Source organism: Loxodonta africana, chromosome X (assembly GCF_030014295.1).
Source record: "Loxodonta africana isolate mLoxAfr1 chromosome X, mLoxAfr1.hap2, whole genome shotgun sequence".
NCBI lineage: Eukaryota > Metazoa > Chordata > Mammalia > Proboscidea > Elephantidae > Loxodonta > Loxodonta africana.
The window spans coordinates 37,179,511-37,206,843 of record NC_087369.1 but is presented as its reverse complement, the minus strand read 5'-3'; positions in this window follow the sequence as shown (position 1 = coordinate 37,206,843).

The window sequence follows — 27,333 nt, the reverse complement described above, 5'->3', positions numbered from 1 at the left end:
CAGTTTAGTAGGCTACTGTTTGAAAGCCCTGGTGGTGTAGTGGTTAAGAGCTACAGCTGCTAACCAAAAGGTCGGCAGTTCTAATCCACCAGGCGCTCCTTGGAAGCCCTATGGGGCAGTTCTACTCTGTCCTTTAGGGTTGCTGAGTCAGAATCCACTCGATGGCAACGGGTTTTTTTGCTTGTTTGTTTTGGTTTTATAGGATCGCTATGAATCAGATGAAACCCTGCTGGTGTAGTGGCTAAGAGCTATGGCTGCTAACTAAAATGTTGGCAGTTCAAATCCACTAGGCAATCCTTGGCAACCCTGTGGGGCAGCTCTACTCTGTGCTATAGGGTTGCTACAAGTCAGTATCTACTCAATGGCAACGGAGTTTTGGTTTTTTTTATGAGTTGTAATCTACTCAACGCAACTAGTTTGGCTCTTTTTGTTTGTTTGCTTAGGTGGCCCATGGCCTTCCACCCACATGCAGCTGTGATCTCTTTTGAGATTGAATTTAGGAGAATGCTGGTGGCGCAATGGTTAAGATCTTGGCTGATAACCTAAAGGCCAGTGGTTCAAACACACCAGCTGCACCCCTGGGGGAAGTCTTGATGGTCTGCACCCCTGGAAGCCCTGTGGGGCAGTTCTGCTCTGCCCTATAGGGTCACTATGGGTCAAAACCAACTGCACAGCATACAACAGAGTCTTTTTCATTAAATCAGGAGATAATGGTTTTGTTGTGACTGTCCTTTACTAGCAGGAAAAGAGCAGCTTCAGGCAAAAACGGAATCAATGCTTTTGCAGTTCAGGTCAGGCTTTTGAGGTTAATACTGTAGTTTTGTGGATAAGAAAAACCTTAAAATCAAAGCAAGATGTCTGTCACTAATTTTCCTCTTGGGTCTTTCATATAAATTATCACATTGGAATCTTCATGTAGCCTTGGATATGTTTATGTCCATTTTCCAGACAAGGAAACTGACATACAAAGGTTAACTAACTTCTTCAGAATCACTTGATTACTAAGTGATAAACTTATACTCCAACACAGATATTCTAACTTCAAGTATAGTGTTTGTTTCCCAATACCGAGATGCCTCTTTGTGTTACATACAGCAAGGAGTTTGTAAAGAGGGCAGGATAGCCACAAAGAACCTTGTGTTGTGTTTCAAAAGAAAGGCCTGGTGGCATAGTGGTTAAGAGATCAGCTGCTAAGCAAAAGGTCAGCAGCTTGAATCCACCAGCCGCTCCCTGGAAACCCTATGGAGTAGTTCTGCTCTGTCCTATAGGGTCACTGTGAGTTGGAATCCACTGGATAGGAATGGGTTTGGTTTTTGGCTCTGCTTCCAATAGACCTGGTTGAGCCATTATAATTTTCATTCAGAGGTCTGTTCCTTCAGGATAAGGATTCCTTACATCTTAACGGCTTTTGTTTTCCCCTTTTTATTTTCATGTCTATGTTCACTAAAAATGTTCACTACTTACATTTAAATAATGTTATTTCTCCCCAGCTTGACAAAAGATGCTTGGATAGTTCTCTGTTTAAAAAGTAATGAAAATATATAGATATAGATGTAGGTGCTGGTGGTGATTGTCGTCATTGTTGGAAGGAGCCCTGGTAGCACAGTGGTTAAGCGCTCGGCTGCTAACAGAAAAGTCGGTGGTTGGAACCACCAGCGGCTCTGACCTGGAGACCTGCTTCTGTAAAGATTGTTGTTGTTGTTGTTGTAGTTAGGTACTGCCAAGTAGATTCCAACTCACAGCGGACCCATGTGATAGAGTAGAGCTGCCCCATAGGGCTCTCTAGGCTGTAATCTTCATGGAAGCAGATTACCTCCTACGGAGCTGCTGGATAGGTTCCAACCGCCAACCTTTTGGTTAGCAGCTTTGGAAACCCTATGGGGGCAGTTCTACACTGTCCTATAGGGTCGCTGTGAACCTGAATTCAACTCAACAGCAACAGATTTAAGTTATTATTAGGTGCCCTCGAGTCAATTCCGACTCATAGCGACCCCCCTGCCATGTGACAGAGTAGAACTGCCCCTTAGGGTTTCCTAGGCTGTAATCTTCACGATATATATGAACACCAGGAAACAAAATAAAAACATTAACAAAACAAAACATTCTCCTTTTCATTTTACTTCTATTACGTTCTTTACCTAAGAACAAATGAATAAACATATTCATTTGAGAAAGAAGTTCTGCAGTGATCCAATTAAAAAAGAAAACCAAACCAAACCCAGTGCGGTCGAGTCGATTCCGACTCATAGAGACCCCGTATAGTTATTTGTATTTATTGTAAAATGCACTCTCCCTAAGCATCAGCCTAGGAATTGAGTTCACAACTTTTTTTTTTTTTTAAGATAAAACTCTTTGGTTGGCACAGCAAGACCTGGTAGTCATGGTGTTGAGAATGCCAGAGGAAATAAATCTCCCCTGACAGTATTTCGTTGCACTCCTAATATGTACAAGTTGACGTATGGGTATGTTTGTGTGTGTATATGTATATATATGCATGTGTTTGAATATATGTATATATACATACATATGCACACACAAGTAATGTGTACATGTACATGTCACTACATACTAAAATATACTTAAATGTGTCTGTTTACCCTGTAAATTAATAATCATTGGTTTCTGTGTTTAGATGGCATTTCGAATGATAAAATGATTTCACTATCCTTACAGGCAATCTGCTAGCAGTGATTTTCCAGCAGCCTGCCTCCCCACCACCACTTTTTGATACTTCACCAAGATTTTTTTCCCATTCTGTTGATGTAATTATCCTTGCATAATTTGGAGCAAGATTTCCTGGCAATGTCGATCCACAAAATTGGTGATATGGCTTGAGCTCAAATGATGCTTCCATTCAATGTGTTTACCTTTCAGCTTGAGTAGAGTGTGTGTGTCATAAGAAAAATTGCAAAAGGTAATATTATAGTAGAGGGGGAGAACTTTTATGGATAGATTTACTTTAAGTAAATATTGGCTGCAAGGGATTCAGGAATTCTACTGTTTTTCTTGGAATCCTTTACTATGGAAACGTAGCCTAGAGCAAAACTTTTCTCAAACGATGGTAAAATAGCTAATTTTATCAATTCCTAATTATTCTGTGGTCTACCTTGGAATAAACTGCCTATGAGTTTTCCCTCTAAGAAATGGACTGTTCGTTTATTGCTCATTTCCCCAAATCGAGGAAAGCTGTTGTTCTTCAATTTAGATAGATGATGACAAGGTCCACTTCATAGCAGCAGGTGTTAGGCTATAATTGGTCATTATAGAATTATGTTTTGTTTGAAGGAATTCAGGAAACAAGGAAAGTATGTTCTTATGTGTGTTGACTTTGGTTAAAAATCAAAAGACCTACACTAGGGATGATATGTGAGTTAGAGAATTTGTTCTTTAGTGAGCAATCAATATATTAAAAATGCGTTAAAATCAATGAGAACATCCTTGGGAAACCACTCCTTCTCTTGGGCCTAACCTGCAAAGTACCCCTCTTACCACTCTTGTTTATTTTAATATATAAATTGAGATTAGAAGAGCAGTATGGAATAAAATACAACCAGATGACCTAGATGAAGAAGAGATGAGAAATTAGAAGGCACAAAAATAATTGGCTAATTGGTGGTTCCACCATATAGCGACCCTGCATGCAACAAAGTGAGACACTGGTGGGAACTACTTAATTGCAAATGCCTTGCTTTTCCAAGCAATATATAAAATAATTAGCACGGACATCTTCATTAGTTTACATAAAATAATATTACTTTGCAAACACCCATAAATAGAGATTGCCCAGATAGCCTACACTCTAAGAAGACTATTCTTGAGTAAAATAAGATGTTACTGGTTTAACGTAATAGCTATAAAACATTGTATGTATGGTGCACACTCATATAATTAGAAAGGAAATGTAGGTATAATAAAACAAGGTTCAATTACACATTTGTACGCCATCCTCAAGGGAAAGAGCTTTGCTGATGAAGATGATACTTAGCACACCCTTGGCAATTGTTTCAAAAAGCCTTAAGCATGCAACAACAACAACAACAAAGAAAATCTTTCGCCTCCCAAATTGAAGTGGACTTTGATTTCTTTTCTCCACTTCCTATGTCTTTTCATGCTTGCATCACTTAATTAGATTTCCAACCTACAGGCCTGAAGTCCTATCAACACAGTGTTGGAAGATGAGCTGGCTCCTAATATATATAGACTGCATGGAAACACAAACACAGGTACACACAGTGTTGTGTTACTATAGTATCCTGGGGTGAAATTCATCATGAAGGGCACCATGATTTTTTCCTGAATTTGCAAGTGAAATGAAATTGGGTTTATGCTATATATGCAGTTCTTACCTATATAAAAATTCCTCTGTATGTATTTCCACGGCAAAGTGCAATACCTCCTCAGCTGTGACTGCCAATGCACAGGTGTTCTCATTCGAATCATTTGGAGAACTTATAAAAAATGCTACAGCCATGTCAATTAATCAGTGCCTTGGCCTTGCCATCTATTAGGCAGTGGTTCTCAAACTCTAGAATACAAAAGGATCCCTTAGAGTGCTTATTTAAAATGGAGATGTCAGGGCCTCATCCCAAAAATTCTGTTTTGGTCGGCCCTTCTAAGTCGTGTAAGAGCCCCGGTGGTGCAGTGGTTAAGTGCTTAGCTGCAAACTGAAAGGTAAGCAGTTCCAACCCATCAGCCACTCCATGAGGGAAAGATGTGGCAGTGTGCTTCTGTAAAGGTTACAGCCTTGGAAACCCTATAGGGCAGTTCCACCCTGTCCTATACGGTCACTTTGAGTCGGAATCAACTTGGCAGCAATGGGTTCGGTTTGGTTTGGGTTTTCTAAGTCATGTATTTCTAGGGTGGTTCTTGGAGAAACAGACCTGTAAGAGGGTCGCCTTATTCCCATTTTGGGATTTGGATTCTGTATGAAAATGAGAATTGAATTTATCTGTTGAAAAAAAAAATTTAAACAATATCTGAGGTAATTTTATTTGGTGGCTACAGTTGTTGCTGGTGTTTTAGTCAATGCTTTACATGACAACAACTAGAAATTACAGTAGTTTAGAATGATTGAATTAATACTAGGGGCTGTTAACAGTTCTGCTCACAAAAGAAATAATATCATATACCTATTAGTAATGATGTTAGTTCTCAATCACCCCTACAAAAAATAAAAATAAATTAAAAAAAATGGCTACTTAACCATATTTTAAGGAAATTGCCTCTATGGTTGTATTTGGAACCTCTTCTTCTTTCCTTGGGATCACCAAGGGGTTTAGGCTATTTATTTATTTATTTTTGTTGTTGTCGTTACCTGCCCTGGAGTTGATTCTGACTCTTAGCTACTCAAAGGATTTAACTTTACCCAAAGAATATGGTCTTTGTTCTTGGTTCTGGAGATAAGATCCCCAAAATCTTGCAGTGTCCCCAGTGATTGAAGTGTTTTTGATGAGGCCTCCAGACCACACATTAGAGTTTATGGTAATGAGGTGACTGTAGTGGTGGCTGGCCGGGTCAGAAAGGCCAAATGATATCAGCCAACCTCAGGGAGGAAGAGGGGGCTGACTCAATCAAACATTCCTGTATAATGAGGCCCCGATAAAGGCTCTGGACTTCCTGCTTCTGGTTCAGACTCTGGGCTTCCTGACTGGAAGGTAGAGTTAGTGTTTACCTGACTTCTGTGAGTCATTCTAGAGAATTATGGAACCCAAGGGAGTAGTGGGAGTCAGCATGTCCGAAGTGAAAAGGCTGGTGATCTTTGAGCTTATGGCTGGTATCCTGAGGAGATAGAGGGAACCCCCAAAATTGTAGCCAGCAGGTCAGGAGGATGTGGAGCTTTGGGGACTCCAAAAATTGTGCCTGGCATCCAGAAGGGGTAGTGAAAACACCCTGAGTTTTTAGCCAGCAAGTCAGAAGTGAGGCTGTCATGGGGACTCCCAAGCTTGCAGCTGGTGTCTGAGGTCTTGGGCAGACTTGACCGTCTAAGGGACTATGCCCTATAACTTGTAAGGTCTGACCTTTCTCCAGGGGTAGTCAGGGTCAGAGGAGAAAATGCTGCCTGTGATGTGGGAATTTGATATTCTTTTACTTGGTGTCACAAAAGTGAAATTCGACTTTTCCACACACCTACCCTGATTCTTTGCCACCAGTTTATTCTCTTCCATGTCCTATTCTGACCTTTTTGGAGATCCAGTTGCTGAGACCTATCCTGCATTGACTGGCTGCCTTTGATATCCTGTGCCATTCTATTTCAGGCTTCTAAGACTCTCTTTATTACTGTTTTTCTAGATGTTGTCCCACCCTTACGTAATACCACACTTACCTACCTGTGCCTGCCATCCATCCAACCCTCTGAAACTTGTTTAAAGCTGTTTTTAAAATTCCATTGTCTGTGTAAGTCCATATGAGGTAAAAATTACTTGCCTCAGTTTATGACACCATGTTAACATTTTCTTTAGCAAGAGTGGGAAATACTTCCCTCTTGCCCATTTAGCACTGTCCATTTATGATTATTTGTGCAATACCCGTAAATCCATTGCCATCAAGTCAATTCTGACTCATAGAAACCCTATAGGACAGAGTGGAACTACCCCATAGGGTTTCCAAAGCTGTAAATCTTTACAGAAGAAGACTGCCACATCTTTCTCCCATGAAGTGCCTGGTGGGTTAGACCTGCTGAACTTTCTGTTAGCAGCCGAGTGTTTAACTAATGTACCACCAGGGCTCCTTATTTGAATGTAATCCCCCAATTGTATTGTTCAACAGATTTGTGATTCTAAGGAATTTCAGGCCAGGTAGAAAAACGTAGCATAACCATTGGATGCTAATTTGTAGGCCTTGTGATATAACATCTCTCAGATTGTGAAATTAGAATGGTTACTTCTTTCACTCAAACCCGTCCTGGCCCTTTATATAAACCAAAGGAAAAAGATAATGGAAACGCTCGCCAAGAAGTAAAGTCATCATAAACAACGGGCTTCCAGCATTTGTTGTAAATCTGCTGGCATAGGAATCCCAAGCATACAACAGGCTTTCTTTATGTAACAGAGAGCTGATTCTGAGTACAGCTCATTACCTCTGGTGCCATTGGGCAGAACATTCATTTCATGTTCCCATCTTAATGTCCTAAATGATGCAAAAAGTCCTTTGTATCTGCTAAAGTGCTTCGTATCCTTATATATATATACATATATATGTATAATTCCTGTAAATTACACTTAATTTCCCCATGATGAATTAAATTAAGATAGTTGTTCCTATCGTTAAAATAAATCTATTTGAAAGTGAAAAACTATACCAATAAAATAATGTTTGAGATAATGATGTTCCTTTCATCCTATACCAGGCATTTGCAAGTTCTGGGTACTATAAGAGCAAATTTTTATGATCGTGTTTAGACATAAGGCACCAGTTGTAAATAAGTTTGAAATTTTTCTAGGATTATACACTATTGTGAACAGCAGTAATGCATTTTTTTAGTTAGCATATAGACAAAGTCATAATTATTTTTTGATACAAACCATGAGTGGAGGTTGTCGAGTGGAGGTTGTCAAGTGTAGGTAAATTCCAATTTGGCTTATCAGGTATTTTGCAAAATCTTTTCTGATCCCCGAGTCTAACCCAGTGAGAGAAATAGTTTTTGTCTCCTCTGCTACATTTTTGCCCTTTTCACATTATAATATAATTACATGTGTACAGGCATGTCTCATCCACCGGGCTGTGAGCTCCTAGGGAGTAGAGACCTTTGCTTATTAGTCTTTTAATTCCTACTGCTTAGCATGGTAGCTGGAAAGTCAATACATTTTAAATGAATGAAATAAATAATGAATATTGTTTAGTGCGAGTGTGCTTACACCCATATATAGGGTTGGTGATATGATTTGACTGAGCACTTGACAATCTGTAGTTTAACAAGACTTAATTGAGAGAACCTGATTACTGTATGTTTACACAAATAACATGTGCCTTCTGTGTTTGCTTGCTGGCCACTCAGCCCTCCTCCCCCCGTATTTTCAGTAAGCACACTATGCTAGTTTTTTTTCACAACAACACGTGGAAGAGGATCGACATGGTGGTGCTTGTGATGTTGCCTCTAGAGAGGAGGGCACAGCCACCAAAAAAAGCACAGGACACAGGTTATTTGCATAAGATATGGTATATCAGTGTGTATATTTAAAGAGTTTTCTGGGTTAGATGAAACAAAAGAGAAGGAAGTGACTAGGAAAGGATTTCATTGTGTGACTTAGTCTTCACATTTTTTTTCTTTTAGAAAATTGCAATGACTTAAGAAAATGTTTATTTTCTTTACCATTCGAAGGGGTGAAATTTTAGCTACAGGGTAAGTGCCCTTAGGTTGTAATGTATTAGTGAAAATTCCATTCTCTGCATAAAAGATACAACCCTTTCATGACTGAATTATTTTTAGCTTTTAATTTTGTGTTGATACGATGTTTTTCATTAATGGAATGCATGCTGAATCATTGAGTGTATCTGAATTTTTGGTAGGTAATATGAATTTCGATATACATTATGTGGGACACCTGTGTCCCTCTGGGCTCTGGGGGTAGGATTGGTGGGATAAGGCAAGAAAAAATCGTGTTATCTGAGCAATTTATTTTATTCAGTGAAACTTTTCAAAACATGAGGTAATGCATAAAGACACCTTTCAATGGCTACACATAATTGTGGTTTGTGTCTCTGTCTTCTCAGTGCTGGAGTCTCAGCATCGCATTCTAGATCCCTTGATACGTGCATACAACGTATGGTACCTGAAAATGAGGTATTCATGTGATCATGGAATCATCATGAGAAATACAACTTCCATATAACACACAGAACCCAGAAATATACTTGCAAGGCTTGACTTGCTGTACAAAAGCCAAAAGAGACAAAAGTTTTGCACAATCACACCTCCAGGATGCACCACCTCATACAATACTCTGTAAAAACAGTAATTTGCTGCACACACCATTTTTTCCATTTCAAACACTTGTATGGATGCCCATCTACCAGCAGCACATACTGTCAGTGGGACAGTAGCTTCCCAATACACCCAAGAGGTGGAAAATGTAGGTGGACATTATATGTCCACTGAATCATGAAATAATAAAATTATAATGCGTGGATTACTACTACATCAGGAAACCATGGCTATGTTTTGCCATAATTGGCAGATTTTTATTTTCCAGCAAACTCTCAGTCCCTAAATGTGTCCCATCAAGATAGGTTTGAATTATGTGTATATTTTTAGGCCAGTTGATTCTACATATTTTCTCAACACTCCCTGTGAATAGAATTGGTCACCTACTCTCAGGTTTTATCTTAGTGATGTTCTTTAATTAAAATGCACATATAGAAAAAAACAGGAACCATGGAATCTGGTCTTTCCATATGGGTTTAAGAAGGTAGAAAGAATAAGCACTAGTACATGAACTAGAAACCAACTGTGTATGTGTGTTTACTGTATTGGTTCATCCATGACTATGCAAAGGCATTCGACTGTGTGGATCATAACAAACTGTGGATAACACTGCGAAGAATGGGAATTCCAGGATACTTAATTGTGCTCATGAGGAACCTTTACATAGACCAAGGGGCAGTTGTTCAGGCAGAACAAGGGGATACTGATTGGTTTAAAGTCAGGAAAGGTGTGCGTCAGGGTTGTATTCTTTCACCATACCTATTCAATCTGTATGCTGAGCAAATAACACGAGAAGCTGGACTATATGAAGAAGAACGGGGCATCAGGATTGCAGGAAGACTCATTAACAACCTGGGTTATGCAGATGACACAACCTTGCTTGCTGAAAGTGAAGAGGACTTGAAGCACTTACTGATGAAGATCAAAGACCACAGCCTTCAGTATGGATTGCACCTCAACATAAAGAAAACAAAAATCCTCACAACTGTACCAATGAGCAACATCCTGATAAACGGAGAAAGATTGAAGTTGTCAAGGATTTCATTTTACTTGGATCCACAATCAACAGCCATGGAAGCAGCAGTCAAGAAATCAAAAGATGCATTGCATTGGGCAAATCGGCTGCAAAGGACCCCTTCAAAGTGTTGAAGAGCAAGGATGTCACCCTGAAGACTAAGGTACGCCTGACCCAAGCTATGGTATTTTCAATCACATCATATGCATGTGAAAGCTGGACAGTGAATAAGGAAGACCAAAGAAGAATTGATGCCTTTGAATTGTGGTATTGGCGAAGAATATTGAATATACCATGGACTGCCAAAAGAACGAACAAATCTGTCTTGGTAGAAGTGCGGCCAGAATGCTCCTTAGAGGCAACGATGGCGAGACTGCGTCTTGCATACTTTGGACATGTTGTCAGGAGGGATCAGTCCCTGGAGAAGGACACCATGCTTGGCGAAGTACAGGGTCAGCGGAAAAGAGGGAGACCTTCAATGAGGTAGATTGATACAGTGTCTGCAACAATGAGCTCAAGCATAACAACGATTGTGAGGATGGCGCAGGACCGGGCAGTGTTTCTTTCTGTTGTGCATAGGATCGCTATGAGTTGGAGCCGACTCGACGGCACCTAACAACAACATGACTATAATTATCAACCCTATGTCCAATTATTAACCCCAGCCTAGAGATTTTGATTCATTTGGTCTGGAGTAGGGCATGGATATTATTTAAAGACTCCCTAGGTGATTCTAACATGTAGTGGAAAACCAGCTCTGAGGGGTCTGGGACTTTCTACTATAACTATCAGCAGTCAGTAAGAAGAATCTTGGTAATGCCTTTGATCATACTTTTACAGAAAAATGTTCTACACATGGGCTGGAGAGCAAAGCCAGGGAATCCCAGAAGTGGTCCTCTCCTAAGACCCACTCTATCAGTGCCATGTTCTTCATAACCTGTTCCTTGCCATTATCCTAGGCAGAGTTATAAATATTGGTTCTCTTACTTTCTGCTACCAATAGTTAACATTTTTAAGAGTTTATAAATTGTTCTGCTTACCTCTTTAGGTTTTTTTCTAGTCTTGTTGAAAATCATCCTCAGATATATGTGTTTTACTGTCAAGGTGACCTTGGGCAATTTGTCACTTTCCACTTTCTTTTGTAATTTTGTTTTATCTTTCAAATGTCAGTGATTATTGGAGAGTATCAAAGACAAAAGGATTTGGCAAGATCTCCAGCAATCAAAGGAGGTTTTGCATATTTCCGTATTGTTTTCTTTATTATGCTTTGAATCCTTTTCCAAAAGAAACTAACATTTTAAAATTCAAATTAATGAAAGGTTAATATTAAAAATTCAGTAATGTAGATACATACATATTTAGCAATAAACGAAACAGCTTAAATATATTTATATTAAGAAGGAACCTGGATGTAAGGCTAGAATAACTTGATATGCAATGTCCTTTTATGCTCATATGTAAACTTTCTGTTTCAATTAAGAGTTCCATAACTAGAGTCTGCATGGCACAGATGGCAGAATGATGCCATAATTTCCAATCTGCTCTTCAGTGCAAATATGTCGTATGTTTATTGATTTCAAGTGTGTTGGCACATTAAAGCTTCATATTTAGTATTATAAAGCTTAATGTAAATTGGGGTAAGAAGTTGCTACTTTAATGTAAATTGTAGAATAGGTCCCTTGGATTCCAGTAAGGAACAAAAATTGTCCATTTATGCAATTACTATAGACACACTCATAGATGAGATTTAAATGCACATACCCAAAGTGATCATAAATAAACATACATATCCAAGAATAGAACTTGTATCAAGAATTCAAAGATTTTTCAATGTGAATTCAATTCCTTCTGTTCTGCCGTTTGAATCCTCTTGCCAAAGATGATTATTCATCATGAAAAACAGACTCCCAAATCCAGAGTCTCTCTGCATTTTAATTTACCCCTATTAAGGGAAAGACTCTTCCATTTCTGGAATATAATCAACTCCTCCTATGGCTGCAAAAAAAAAAAAATGTCCTGAGTCAGTTCTGAAGTACATGCTCTCCTACCATTAATTTATGTGGCAAATAATCAAACACGTATCTTGCTTTCTCGATTTGTTTATAGATTCATGTGTATATTTGCTATCTAAAGCTGGATCTTTATGTACAGAGGAGACACTGAAGTGTAGTGAATAATTTTTGTTTGTTATATCAATATTGCTTAAGCTTTGCCAAATGATGAGGGAATATTGTATTAAAGATGTCAAGAAAAGAAGGTTTTGAATAAGAGACACCTGGGCCTAAGGAGACTCAAGCTTTAGAGCCATAGCTGAAATTCTGCTCTAGATTTGGTAGAACCCTTAGTCAGGGGCAAATGGGTACCTCACTTTAAGGGTTTCTCTGAAAGGCTCTGGAAGTAACGCAGGAATGGCTTTACAGCTATCATCTAACTCGGGGAGGATTTGGGAGGATAAAGTAGTGTCAGCTCCATTTGATCCATATTAGACATGTACAAAGCTTCCACATGGGACAATCTCTGCTTATATGATTCTCTTCTGCAATGGCTGAATCTTCGTACCTCCTCTATTTCCCCCTAACCACTGCAAAAATAGCACCCAGATTATGGCACCTGGGAGAACAGCAGACTATCAAGTATTCAATATATGCTGATCAATCAAATATACCTATAATATCCCTACTATCCTGTATTAACCTAGAAGTTTACCACAGGCTACTCTTGCAGTAGGACAGATTGAGGCAGCCTTCCCCAAATCTCATCATGTCAAATATTAAAAAGACTCATTTTCCACCAACTTGGAATCTGCATGCTATGATCTGTTTATAAAAACCTAAAAGATATATCCACTTTCAAATTTAATGTCATCATACAAGTTTCTGTTGAGTGTGTATATATCTTTGTAAGTATCCCCAAGCAAAATAACTTTTAAGTTAATAGCATTTAAAAAAAAATTTCTCTTGGATTTCAAACAAAATAGCATAGCAAGAGACAATTTGGTCTTCTTTCTTCCTTGAATGCAAGTTAAAGTATTTAGAGACAACATGGTCTTAAATGTATTACTTGTACAATGAGTGAGGCTAGACTAGCATTTCCAAAAGTATGTTTTAAAGAACACTGATCCCATAAGATGTGGTATGAAAAATAAATTGTTAGAATGTAGCGTTTGTGTTTCCTTCCTTGGAGACTCACAATGTACATGTTTAAAGCTTTGAAAATTTCTGTAATTAAAAAAAATCTCATTGAACTTGGTTTAACTCAATGCTTCTTAATAAACTTATGTCACAAAGAAACTTTTTTTGGGGGGAGGGTCAAGCAATACATAGGAACCTTCTAAGGGACTGGAATTTTGTGAAACACTTTTAGAATCACATGACTTGATATTCTATAACCTTTATTAACTGTATTAGTACTAGGTTGACATGTCACTTTAACATTTGTTTTGAAGGATAGTATAAAAAGACTAACTGACCCACAAATATTGCCCTGAGATAATCTTTATACCTTAAACCTTAAATCAAAAATATCCCCTGAAGTATTCTTAAAACCAAAACACAGTTTAGTTTAACTAGCAAAGAATGGCTGCCTTGAGCATTGTGCTATTTTAAGGACTGTCCATATGGGATCAAATTGACCACAGCAACTCAAGAGATTAGCTAGGAACCTTAGGGGGCAGTGAGTTTATGTTAATCAGGGAGGAACAACTCAGAAAAGGAGGGTGAGAATGGTTGCGTGACTCAAAGAATGTAATCCACGTCACTAAATTATACATGTGGAAATTGTTGCATTGGTGTATGTTCTGCTGTGTATGTTCTCAACAACAACAAAATAACATTTAAAAAAAGACTAACTGAAAACTCATATTGGCTTTGTATCATCAGCAGAAATTTTTGGTTTACAATCTATTTGTAATACATATTTCCATTTTCTTCTGAAAAATTTAATGAAAGATTGAAATATTTTGTTGTGAACATACAGAATGAAGGATGTATGTAATTAAAGAAAAATCCTGTTTCCCATTACTCCCCAGCATGTAAAATACACCTTTATAAAGTTTTTGTGACTTTATAGCATATCTTTAACAACAAGAAAAATCTAGAACTGGATGGTGCCCGGCTACCACTGCTGACCATTTTGACCAGGGTCACAATAGATAGTCCTGGATAGAATGGGAGAAAAATGTAGAACAAAACTCACTTTAAAAAAAAAAAAAAAGATCGGACTTACTGAACCAGTTGAGACCAGAGGACTCCCTGAGAGTATCGTCCTGAGATACTCTTTAAACCCTGAACTGAACCTATCACCTGAGATCACGTTTTAGTGAAATAACAGAGTAGTACACAAAATAAAAGACATTATCCACAAGTACGGTGCTCTACTGAAAAACCATCTTTACGAGACCAAAAGGTCAACATTTGGTCTAAAGCAAAGATGAGAAGATAAAGGGGCAGGGAACCTAGAGTACTGGAAATGGAACAACCAGAACACAATTAAAGAGAAAGGTGACACACTCTAAAAAGCGTAACTAATGTCACTGAACAATTTGTATAGAAATTGTCAAATGGAAACCTAATTTACCGTGTAAACTTTCACCAAAAATACAATATCGTTAAAAAAATAATAAAAACAAGGAAAAAAAAACTATTCATAATGTTATCCATGGGCTTGGCTGTAGGAAAGTCTTCACCCTCATCTGTGCAGTGTAGCACATGGGTAGTTGCCTAACTTCACTAATATTTAAGGAAACACAATCAAAACCACAATGATATAACCACTATACACTCATCAGAATACCTAACATAAGAGGACAATACCAAATATTGGGGAGAATGTGCGGGCCATATGGAACTCTCAAATATTAAGGGTACAAGTGATGTGTTTGGCAGTATCTAAGTTTTTGGCATTCAGCTGCTAACCAAAAGGCCAGAGGTTCTATCCCCCCAGCCACTCTGTGGAAGAAAAATGTGGCAGTCTGCTTCCATAAAGATTGTTGTTGTTGTTAGGTGCAGTCAAGTCGATTCTGACTCCTAGCAGCCCTGTGTACAACAGCAGGAAACACTGCCCAGTCCTGCGCCATCCTCACAATCATTGTTATGCTTGAGTCCATTGTTGTAGTCCCTTGTTGTCAGTCCATATTGTTGAGGGTCTTTCTCTTTTTTGATGACCCTTTAATGTAATCCATAAAGATTACAGACTTGGAAACCCTGTGGGGCAGTTCTGCTCTGTCCTATAGGGTCGATATATGTTGGAATCGACTTGAGGGCAACAAGTTTGGGTTTGGTTTGGATGATGCAGTAATTCTTCTCCTACGTGTATACCGTAGAGAAATGAGTGTATATGTCCCCCAAAATAACATATTCAAGATTGTTCATAGCGACGTTTTTCATAGTAGCAAAACCTGGAATAACTTAAATGTTCATCAGTTTTAGACTAGATAAATAAACTGGTACAATGGAAAATTACACAATAAACAACAACAACAACAAAAAGAACTGGCGCTTGCAGTGATCTGGATGAATCTCATTGATATAGTGTTGAATGGAAGATTAAGTATATATAGTGTAAGATTCTATTTATATGAACTTAACAACTGGCGAAGGTCGTCCATAGTGACAGAGGTCAGAAGAATGGCTACTTTCTGAAGGGCCAGTAGGGGAATAGTACTGACTAGGAAAGAGTGTGTGGGAGTTCTATGTTCTATGTTGGCTTCTACCATGGCGACCCCATGGATAACAGAAACAAACATTCCAAGTCCTGTGCCATCTTGTTGCATCCATTGTGTCATTCCATCTCATTGAGGGTTTGTCTTGTCTTTGCTGGCACTCCACTTTGCCAAACATGATGTCCTTCTCCAGCAATTGGTTCCTTCTGATGACCTGTCCAAAGTAAGTGAATTGAAGTCTAGGACAATAGCCTGTGATCCATATGAGGTTTTTGTTTGTTGATTTTCAGAAGTAGATCACCAAGCCTTTCTTCCTGCTCTCTAAGTCTGTATACTCTGCTGAAACCTGTCCATCATATGTGACTCTGGTATTATCTGAGATATCGATGGCATAGTTTCCAGCATTATAGCATTATAGCAACAGGCAAGCTATCACCGTATGACAAACTGACAGATGGGTGGTGGCGGGAGACTTACAGGGTGTTGAAAAAGTTCAGGGCTCTTTCTTCTTATTATTTGCTCATAGAAATTACGGGGTTAGAACAAAGAACCTAAAATGCACCATTTAATTGGAGGTTACAAACTTAGATCAACATAAGGCAGGTTTACTGAAAGTGGAAACTAGGAGGAGATTGGTTTAGAGTATATATGTGTTCCCCTTAGATTGGTTATGAGGTAGGAAGAAGCTGGGGGCCGGAGGGGAGAGGTTGAAATAGTTTGCTCAAGCAAAATCTTTCCAGTTGTCTAGGAGACTCAGATAACTTTGGTGCCAAGGTCTTTTTAAAGAAATATTTCTCGAGGCCATCTTACACAAATGTATTTGTGTCAAGACTCCCTCTTTGGGATACATGAATTCCACATCCTGGCTTGACCACAGAGAGAAACAGCTCCTTATCTGCCCATGGTTACTAGCCAGATAAAGAGCCCAAAGATCAGGCATTGTTAAAGACCTAATTTAATTTTGCTGAGTGCTTCAGGGGCCCCGGTTAGTTTAGCCATTTTATTCTGGTCACGGGAGCTTCAGGGTTTCTCCTTTACAAAAGGTTTAAAAACAACACAGGTATTTATCTCATCTAACTTTCACTGCCTGTCTCTGGTTGCGCATGTGACTGTGACCAAATTTGTCCTAAACAAGATAGGCATGCTCTGAAGTTCGTAACAGTGATATTATGATCATGAATTTTGCAGTTTTAGAAACTTCTAAACAATATTATCTGGCAGCTGCTTAATCTGAATAAAAACTGTTATGCCTCATATCATTTATATATGGAATTTCTCAGAATGCTATTGTTAGAAATGTCACTGAGCTGTGAAAAATCATCTCTAATTTGATCAATATGTGCTTACACATATGTCATTAATTGCTGTTGCTCTCAGCCTCTAGTGGATGTTTTATGAGCCACATGGGCCATGAGCTTGCTTTTTTGTTAACAGAGTCTGGGAGTAAAGAAATCTTGCTTGTCGGTATGATAATACCCACATCGATAGAGGGCATGCTTCACAGGCACTCTTATTGTCAGAAACTCCATAATAAGAGCTAGAAATGATAAAGAGGCCCATTCTAGGATGCTATAAAAGAGATATTTTGGTATAAAAATATTTAAGTATGAATTAAAATCAAAGCAAATATTTCAGAAAAAACATTTTAATGTATTAGTGAATACTGTTTTTTTTTTTTTTTTTTTGTAGCAGAGTTTGTTTGAGGAAGGAAGGAAGGAGAGACTGAGGGAGGGAAGGAGGAAGGAAGGAAGGGAGGGAGGAAAGAAAGGAAAGGAAGAAGGAAGGAGGGAGGGAGGGAGGGAAGGAAGGAAGGAAGGAAGGAAGGAAGGAAGGAAGGAAGGAAGGAAGGAAGGAAGGAAGGAAGGAAGGAAGGAAGGAAGGAAGGAAGGAAGGAGGGAAAAGAGAGCGCAGGGGTCAGGAAAATGAACAGGAAGTTGAAGGAGTAGGGGTGTTGGGCTGATGGAACAAAGGAGGAAGGGATATTGAGGGAGGGATTCAGGGAACTTTGATGAGAGTAGTGCAGGCTTCCATCCTCATAAACCTAGGGGATCATCTTGCTATGAGCAGTCTGTGGCTGTCCCCATCAAAGAAACCCTAATAATTACATTTACTGAGTTTTTGTTACGTGATTGGCAATGTGCTAAAAAGGAGCTATATGATGCAGTGGTTAAGCGCTCGGCTGCTAACAGAAGAGTCAATGGTTAGAACTCACTAGCCCCTCCGGTCTGTGAAAGAAAGATGAGGCAATCTGCCTTGGAAAAGATTACGGCCTTAGAAACCCTTTGGGGCAGTTCTGCTCTTATAGGGTCACTATAACCACTGGTGGTGCAGTGGTTAAGAGTTCAGCTGCCAACCAAAAAGTTGGCAGTTCAAATCCACCGGCTGCTTCTTGGAAACCCTGTGGGGGCAGTTCTACTCTGTGCTATAGGGTGGCTATGGGTTTTGGTTTCTATAACAACAATGTGCTAAAGCAGTGCTTCTCAAAGATCAGCAACATCAACCTCACCTGGGAACTTGTGAGAAATGCAAATTCTCAGGCCCCATCCCTGACCTACTAAATCAGGAACCCTGGGGGCTAGCTTTTTTTTTTTTAATCTTCTTTTTAAATTTTTTTTTGTGGTGCAAATATATGTGACAAAGCATACACTATCTCAACAATTTCTACATGTACAATTCAGTAACATTGATTACATCGTTAAGTTGTACAACCATCCTCCCTAGCCCTTTCTGAACAATTCCACCACCGCTAACATAACCACAGTGCCCTCTAAGCAAAGACTCCCTTTCCCCCTCCCTCCTGCCCCTGGTAACCACTAATAATCTTGGGTTTCTTTATATTTACTTATTTCATATAAGTGAGATCATACAGTATTTGTGACTGACTTGTTTGCTCAGCGTAAGGATTTCAAGGTTCCATGTTGTTCAGGCATCAGGACTTCATTTCTGTTTATGGCTAAGTAATATTGCGTTGTATGGGGGCTGATGTTTTAAGGCATCCTCCAGGTGATTCTAATGCAGTCAGGCTAAAGGTTGAAAACCATTAAATGAAACAGTAGTACAGTCATTACCTTATTTATTGTTCTCAGTGATTCTCTAAAGGAACTATTTTTACTGTCCTTTAGAAATGAGAAAACTGGGGCTTAAGGAGGCTCAGTATTACGTTAAAGGTCACCATTAGTTCCTGCCTGGGTTACAACGATTGCCCTAAAACTGGTGGTAAAACTCCCCCACCCCAAGGATTCAGTTTCCCACACTGTACCAGAGCTTTGTAAATTGCGTATCTGATTATCTCATTTGTCTGCTGAGAATTCTTCCATGATTCCCTCAAGATAAATTTAACTTGCTAACTAATTGACTTAATCTAACATTTTTCTTCCTCAAATTGACTTACCGAGTATTTTCCTGTTCCTTTGATACTAGGGACTTAAAATTCAATAATAGATATGTCATATGTTTATTTTAACTTACGGACTTCCTTTAACCGATAATCAGTGTCTCAACGGATGCATCCCAGAGGAGCAGAGTCTACTGTGGTCAGTGGACATGACATAGAGTGATTTTTTTAAATTGATAGACCAACACTCTTCCTCAAAGGCTATGCTGTATATATGTATATGCATGTATGTGTGTGTATATATATGTTAGTTGCTGAGGGGTCAATTCTGGCCCATGGCAACCGAATGAATGCAGAGTAGAACTGCTCCATAGGGATATTTCGGAAGCAGATTGCCAGGCCTGTCTTCCCAGGTGCCACTGGAAGGGTCAAGCATTTAACTGTTTATGCCACCCAGGGACTCCATAAATATATGTATGTATGTGTGTATATGTGCATATATATATATGGAGCCCTGGTGACACAGCGGTTAAGATCTTATAATAAATTTACAGAAACATTCCAAATGATCACTGTCCAACAAGTTTTGCAAAATTGAAAATGTCAGTTTAATTAGATATGTGGCTTGTAAATAAGCCAATTAACTAATGTGATAATTCTTTCTCTTTGTCATCATGACTACTACCTTACTTTATGCCCTTTCACCTGAGTTACTGAAATAGGCTCCTGATTCTTTGTGTCTTTATTTGCTGTATTCCCTTCCTTAAGCTCCCCAAACACATCCTCCAAGCTATTATCAAAGGAATTTTCCTAAAGTGCAAATCAGATCATGCCGCCCATCTTGCTAAAAATGCTTACATTCTCCTTGCTGCAAGGATGAAATTTGAATTCTGTAAGATGCTCTACTGATCTTTATCTGAATTAACTTCTCCATCATCTCTTTGCAGCTAACCCTCCCTATAGCATCCACCCGCTCCCCAGCCACCCCATTACACACCCCTACCATGTTACACAAATTGCTACTTCTAGCACCTGTTATTCTCTCTGCCTAAAATGACCTTTCAAACCATGCAGCCCATTTTCCCCCACTCTCTACGCTGTACTCTTTACCCAACTAACTGCAGTTTATCCTTTAGGTGATGTCACTTCAAAAAATTGCGAAGATGGTGTTATATATTCCTCACATGAATCATCTCAACACCCTTCAATTACTGTATTTGAACTTTGTGATTTCCTATTTACATCTTATCCCTCCTGAAGGAGCCCTGGTGGCTCAATGGTTAAGCCCTCAGCTGCTAATTGAAAGGCAGGCGGTTTGAGCCTACCAGTCTCTCTGTGGGAGAAAGACATGGCAGTCTGCTTCCATTAAGATTTACAGCCTTGGAAACTGAATGGGGGCAGTTCTACTGTGTCCTGTTGGCTGACTATGAATCGGAGTCCATTCGACAGCAACGAGTTTGGTTTGGTTTTTTTTATCGCTCATTAGCCCGGGTGGTGCAAACAGTTTAATGCGCTCAGCTGCTAACTGAAAGGTTGGAGGTTTGAGTCTGAAGAAAGGACTGGAGATCTACTTCCAAAAAGTCAGCCATTGAAAACCGTATTGAGCACAGCTCTACTCTGACACACGTAGGATCACCGTAAGTTGGAATCTATTCCAAGCCAAGCGGTTATCCATTGCTGGTCAGTAAGCTTCTAGAAGGATGGGCATTTATCTTGTTCACCATCTTTTCCTCAGTTCCTAGCACAGCGTCTGACACCTAAGTTGGCGGTCAGTAAACTTTAAGTGATTAAATGAGTAATTATGATGTGTTTAAGCTTGTTAAACTCTATCTAAAATTTGGAAATAAGGCAAAAGAATAACTAGATATCCTTTTAACGCCGTACTAAAGCATCGTCTAACAGGCCTGCTCAAAGATTATTTAATTTTTTAGGGGAATGCATCTTTGTTTGACTTAGTATTTACTATTGATTAGGCCTCAGACTCTGTGAAGTTTGAGGTGAATTCGTAGATTTTTTTCCAGGAGAGAGGCAAATAATTTTTTCTCATAAAAAACAAATAACATTGAATGATGTGATTTTATTAACCAACCAGTTGTCATGGAGTTGATTCTAACTTAGGATGACTCCATGTGTGTCAAAGTAGAACTGTTCTCCATGGGGTTTCCAGCAGCTTTGACCTTTCGGAAGTAGATTGCCAGGCCTTTCTTCTGAGGCGCCTTTGGGTAGGTTGCAACAGCCAACATTTTGGTAGTAGCCTAGCACTTAACTGTTTCGGCCATCCAGGGACTCATATGATTTTATTACTGTGTAAGATATTAACAGTTTTGAGTCTAATTTAGTAATCTGGGCCCCACATTCTTTCTTTCCATGACCAACTGTTTATGTTCAGTCCATTGAATTTTTTTGAAACAGCTTTAACTTCTTCCATGTTCCATCATTAATTAGTTAAATTAATGTTTTCATATGTTCAAGGGTATGTTTTTAAGAGTACAGTAAATTTATCTCAGTGTTTTAAAAACTATGTTGGAAGACTGAGCCACACATTAATAGTTATTTCTAGGGAGAAACAAAAATACTGTGGTCAAATATGTTTCGGGAATAAAAATTGCAGGCTATATTCTCTTTTGGGATATTAGCAATGACTACTTGTATACTGAAGGCTGTGAGAAATCTGTAGATAAAGTATCCAGTTTTGCTTTGTTTAATCTAACATTTCATGATTATTCTTATTACTAGCATTCCAGGAAAAGCAGTGTGGAAACCCTGGTTTACTTGTAATTTTGGAGGACAGCATTTTAAAATACAATTTTCATATGTATTTAAAGTGCTGTTAAAATTATTCCTATGTTGAAAGAATTTTTTCAACAAAACATTAGTTTTTGTTCAAATTCATTAGCGTTATTTAGCAATTCATGAATTGAGAACCTTATGGCATGGAAGTCAAACAAGAGCTCCAAAAAGCTGTACAAAGCAAAAGGGTTTTATAGGTAACAGACACGCAAGAACAAGGAAGCTATAGCGGGCAAAAAGTGATTGGTTAATTCTAAAATAATTTCCTTATATGATATATTGGGAACTTTTGTATCCTAGCCATATACTACAGCTACCGTGATAAGCATGGTTTGGTGGATTTAGGTTTCGGTTTCTGGGAAAGTCAGACTTTTACAGGAAACAGAAAATTAGTTAGATTTTGGTTTGCTGCAATGGGGTTTAGCATAAGTGACTCCATCTTGGGTCTAGTATAGTCAGGTTAACATCTATTTTAAGTTTTATTTCCCCTAAATTTGTGGCATTAAAATACAATTAAATTCTGTTCTTCAAAATATTTATTTCAGAAGAAGCTCTCATTTAACTGCAGGGATGGTGTTCTCACTTATCAGTTACATAGATGAGTAGCTTTAACGGATATTTAAAATAGAAAGCACTTCTTATTTTCCATATAGAGTGTTTCAAAATAATTGCAATCATTAAGTGAAACTAACATTTAGCTGTGTTCTAAATAAGTCAATTATCTGGAGTTAAAAAGGAGTTATAAGCAAATGAAGCAGAGCAATAAAATGCTAGAGGATGTGTTATATACCTTAAAGGCAAATGTGTATTTCTGAAAAATTTAGGACTGTGAGAACTTCAGAAGTCAAACAAATTTTTTGGTGTGGCCTTTTGGATTCATTAGTTTGTTTTGTGAAGGTGGGCCTGAGAGGGGCCTTGAAGAATGGGAAGGCTGGATATCCAGATCTATCTCAACTTGCTCATGAAAAAAATAGGAAAGGATTCGCTAATAGAATTCTCTGTTATGACTGTCCTCTTGTCCTTTTTAGACTTGTAAATGACTACATGAATGGCTATACAAGAACTAATAAAAACATTAATTTTATCTTGTTATGAACACTGAAATTCATCTCCCTTATAGTTATGTCTTGTTTTTGCTGCCTTAACAGTTTTACATTCTAATCAAGCTTAGTCATGGGCTGTGGGCTGAATGGCCCTGTGAAAGACTGATTTGTTTCCAGTACCTATAATCTGTCCCCTTGAAGGCTAGAGATTGAAATCATCAAGGCAGTGCTGTTGCCCTTGATCTCTGCTCAAAGAGGATAAAGATTGATTGGTTGACAGTCTTGACCGGAATGACTCAAAATGAAGTAGGGATGAAGCAAAATCAAGTGCACACATCTCAGAATATTTGATAATGGCATTCATTTTGTTGCCTTTTTTTCAGTCTTATTTTCTCTTTTTTTTTTTTTAATAGAGACAATTCTGGATCCCTACTCCCATCCCTACCCCATGCTTACCCCATCCTTACCTCCAGGGACGCTGAAGAAAATTTTATTTTCCTAAATTTGGTTGTTTGTAATGTCTAAACATTCTGAAAGAGCAATGAAGCCTGAAGAGCTTATTATTGCGTATGTGGCATGTGAAAAGATTTGCTATTATTGATAAATATTCCGATGAAACATTTTGGTCAAAAGTTGGCCACAAATCACGAGTAAGCTATTGGGTAAATGTCTCATTGCCATGGAGTCGATTAAGACTCATAGTGACCCTGTAGGACCTAGTACAACTGCCCCATAGGGCTTCCAAGGCTGTAATCTTTATGGAAGCAGACCGTCACATCTTTCTCCTGAAGAGCGGCTGGTGGGTTTGAACCTCCGACCTTTTGGTTAGCAGCTGAACTCTTAAGCACTATGCCACCAGGGCTCCTTGGGTAAACATATAGCAGACATTTAATAGAATAAATGTTCACTCTCTGTCTATAGCTTTAAGCTTAGGAATTATATCAGTGCTGAGAAAAATCTAAACCAATTCAAGTAAGAAAATGAATATCCTGTTGAAACAGAAAGCCACAGTTAAATATGCAGTTTAATATTTCTACTTTAGTTTCAACTTTAAAAGAATAAGAAGACATGTTTTAAAGAGAAGTGTATTTGCAAATATTCTGGGAACATTTAATTGGACCGATTTGAGACCTGAGCCAATTAAATTGAATCAGCATATTTGGTGAAAGAAAAAATGGGAGTGAGAAAAGATTGGTTTAGTTTAATAGTTTTAGTGATCTTAATGGAAGCATCTGAGTTTGTGGTGACCCTGCTTTGTATTAATATTGGCAAGTATGAAAATATATTTTTTTTAAGTTTTCAAAAAATTTTATTGGTGAGCAGATAATAATAGCTTTCTAAAAATTCACTTTGGTAATCTTCCATGGTGACCAGGTCTCTGGAGGGAGGTGGCCTAATTTAGGCAAGTTTAGTATTTAGAGCAAAAGGCAGCAGCCAAGGAACAGACTGACACCTTAAACCTGTCCCACCTATCTCTCGTTTTTTTTTTTTTTTTTTTCTTACATTTCCTTTCATTATCTTTTCACTTTTATTCCCCATTTCTTCCTTTCGTAAATCTAAACCATTCCACCATGGATACTACAGGCTGAGGATGTGGCGGCTACCTCATTGCAGGGACAGGAAATTTCCTATTTAGGGAAAAACAAAGTCCTATAAGAAATTGGAACAGATTTTAGGTGAGAAAGTGTGAAGGTAATTGAGTGGGGGCGGGTAGGGGGGTGGAATCACTGTCCTAAGTACAATGCAGGGTGATAACAGTGATAAGTTAGGGGCGCTATTTCCCGCAGTTTCTGTACCAATTTTAGAAACCTCACAACAAAAACAAATCCTTAGAAATTGTGGTAGAAATCTTTTTAATGTTCAGGCTGAGTAGACAATGCCTACATTTTTGAAGTTTCGTTTGGCAGACTCCACATAGCAAGCTAAATGGAACATAGATTCATCCCTTTCTTGGTTTGACAGAGAAGGCTGGACCTACTCAGTTGAAATTTAGACCTGGAGTTCAGTGAGCCCACGTAGATATCCTGGAAGACTGGGCAAATAAGCCACCCCTGGAGGCCTGGTGGTACAGTGGTTAAGCGCTGACTACTAACCCAAAAAGTAGGCAGTGCAAACCCACCAGCTGCTCCTCAGGAGAAAGATGTGGCAGTCTGCTTCCTGAAATATTTACAGCTTTGGAAAGCCTACGGAAACCCTGGTGGCGTAGTGGTTAAGACCCAAGGCTGCTAACCTAATGGTCGGAGGTTGGAATCCACCAGGCTCCTTGGAAACCGTATGGGGCAGTTCTACCCTATCCTATAGGGTTGCTATGAGTCGGAATCCACTCGAGGGCAAAGGGGTTGGTTTGGTTTTCTCTGGAAAGCCTGTGGGGCAGTTCTACTCTGTCCTATAGGGTTGCTATGTGTGAGAATTGACTGAATGGCAGTCAGTTTGAAAAGCAAGAGAAGGATTAGAGCACAAATTGAGATACAGTTATAATCCAGCGATTGGAATCACCACAACCATAAATCACGTCTTTGTGTGCTGCCTTTCAGGCTCTCTGATATTTTTCTTCTAGCCTCCCTCCCTTTTTTTTGCCGTCATACTAAGAGTGTGATAACCATCCTCCTTGCAGTTGTTTGCCAACTCCCATTCATTTCCCAGGTTTTTCTTTCTCTAAACAACTTTCAGTGCTGAATTCTGCTGTGCTGTACTGCTATAAATTTGAAAAACATGTGATTGTGTCGCAGTTACTACTATGTAAAGGCTCTAGGAACAGAAGGTTTCCATCAGTTTTGCCAGCACTGCACAGCTGATGTAAATATAAAGGAATGTAACTGATACCACTAAATGTGCCTTTTGTTTGCCTGAATCCTTAAAAATAAACATGCAATAAGAATAAGTATAAAATGTAAACCTATATATATCCATGTCTATGTTAAAATGAAAATAATCTTCTAAAGCTTCTTATGTTTTGTGACAAAAATGTAATCAGCAGATATAAATTTAGGTTAATAGGTTTACGTGAGCATTTTCTAATTCTTAAACTTCTACAGATTCTGAGTGATCCAGAATGGTGGTCTCAAATCAGTTTTGGAAGAAAGGAAGTTAGAAAATATGAATAACTAATAAGCAAACTAAAAAAAAAAAGTCAATGGTTGATTACTAAGTATTCCATTAAAAAAAAAAAAACCTGTTGCCGTCCAGTTAATTCTGACTCACAGCGACCCTGTAGGACAGAGTCAAACTGCCCACAGGGTTTCCAAGGCTGTCATCTTTACGGAAGCAGACTGCCACATCTTTCTCCTGCATAAACAAACTGGGGAATCCCTATTTAAAACTAATCCCCGTATTGCTTCAGAAAAATATCAAAAATTCTTTTTGGAGTGAACTTCTTAGAGTTGCAGGTTTCATTTCCATTATACTTATATTCATTGCCAAAATAATGGTTTTGGGTTTATGAGTATAGGGGGAGCAGATGGTTCTGAGAGCATTTTGTAGGAGAGCAATTTTGCATGGCTAATTTCCTTTAATTTTTTTTTAATTTTAGAGTTATACATTTGCGTATCTTATTTTAAAGCTTTGAATTATAATCATTCGAGACAGCTGATTTTTAAAAAATATATATTGTAGTAATTAGAAAAAAAAGTACTTCTTTCCTCTTCAGGAAATTGTTCTTTTTTTATTTTTTTTTTTAAGATAAAGGTCTATACTAATAAGATGTGATTTTCTATTTGTAAAGTGTTAGCAAACCTAAAAATATAAAACTAGGCATGGACAAACTTAAAAAAAGGCCAGTGGTACAAGCAAGTGTTACCGCCGATCATTTGTAGAGCTAGAGGGCTTGCCATATTTAAATGTGTGACCTGTTTTAAGTATGTGGGTCAAAGAGAAAGGAGGCAGCAAATTTTAAAGTGCTACAGACAGAAGAGTGAAAAGTGGAATAGAATACAGTTGAAAGTGAGGGAAAGTTAAAAAAAAAAAAAAAAAAAAGGAAAAATATCGGAGGTAGATAGTGTTGTTCCATTCAGAAAGTGGGTATTATTATGTGACCACTGTTTACTCCCCGGAAACCCTGGCGGTGCAGCGGTTAAAAGCTACCGCGGCTAACAGAAGGGTCCGCAGTTCAAATCCACCAGGCCCTCCTTGGAAACACTATGGGGTAGTTCTGCTCTGCCCTATAGGGTCCCTATGAATCGGAATTGACTCGACGGCAGTGGGTGATGTGGTGGTTTACTCCCCCGTGGCAAACCCAGCGTCTGTGATTAGTTGGCCCACATTACTGGTTTAATAATGAACTCAGAGAAGCATGGGCTTAAATTTGTGTTCATCAATTGTCAAGTAGCTGTATGACCTTGGAAAGTTACTCAACCTCGTTAAGCTTTGGTTTCCTATCTATACAAAGGAGTCAGATTGGACTACCTTATAGGGTTGTTGTGAGAGTTAAATGTGTCGATCTATTTAAAGTGTTTAGTAAGAAGCACATAGTTAAGCACTCAAAATATATACTTTTGCCATTACCTTGACAAACTGTTTATCTTCTCTATTTCCTCACATGAGGATTAAACTAGAAAAGTGAATTTGTAGAGATGT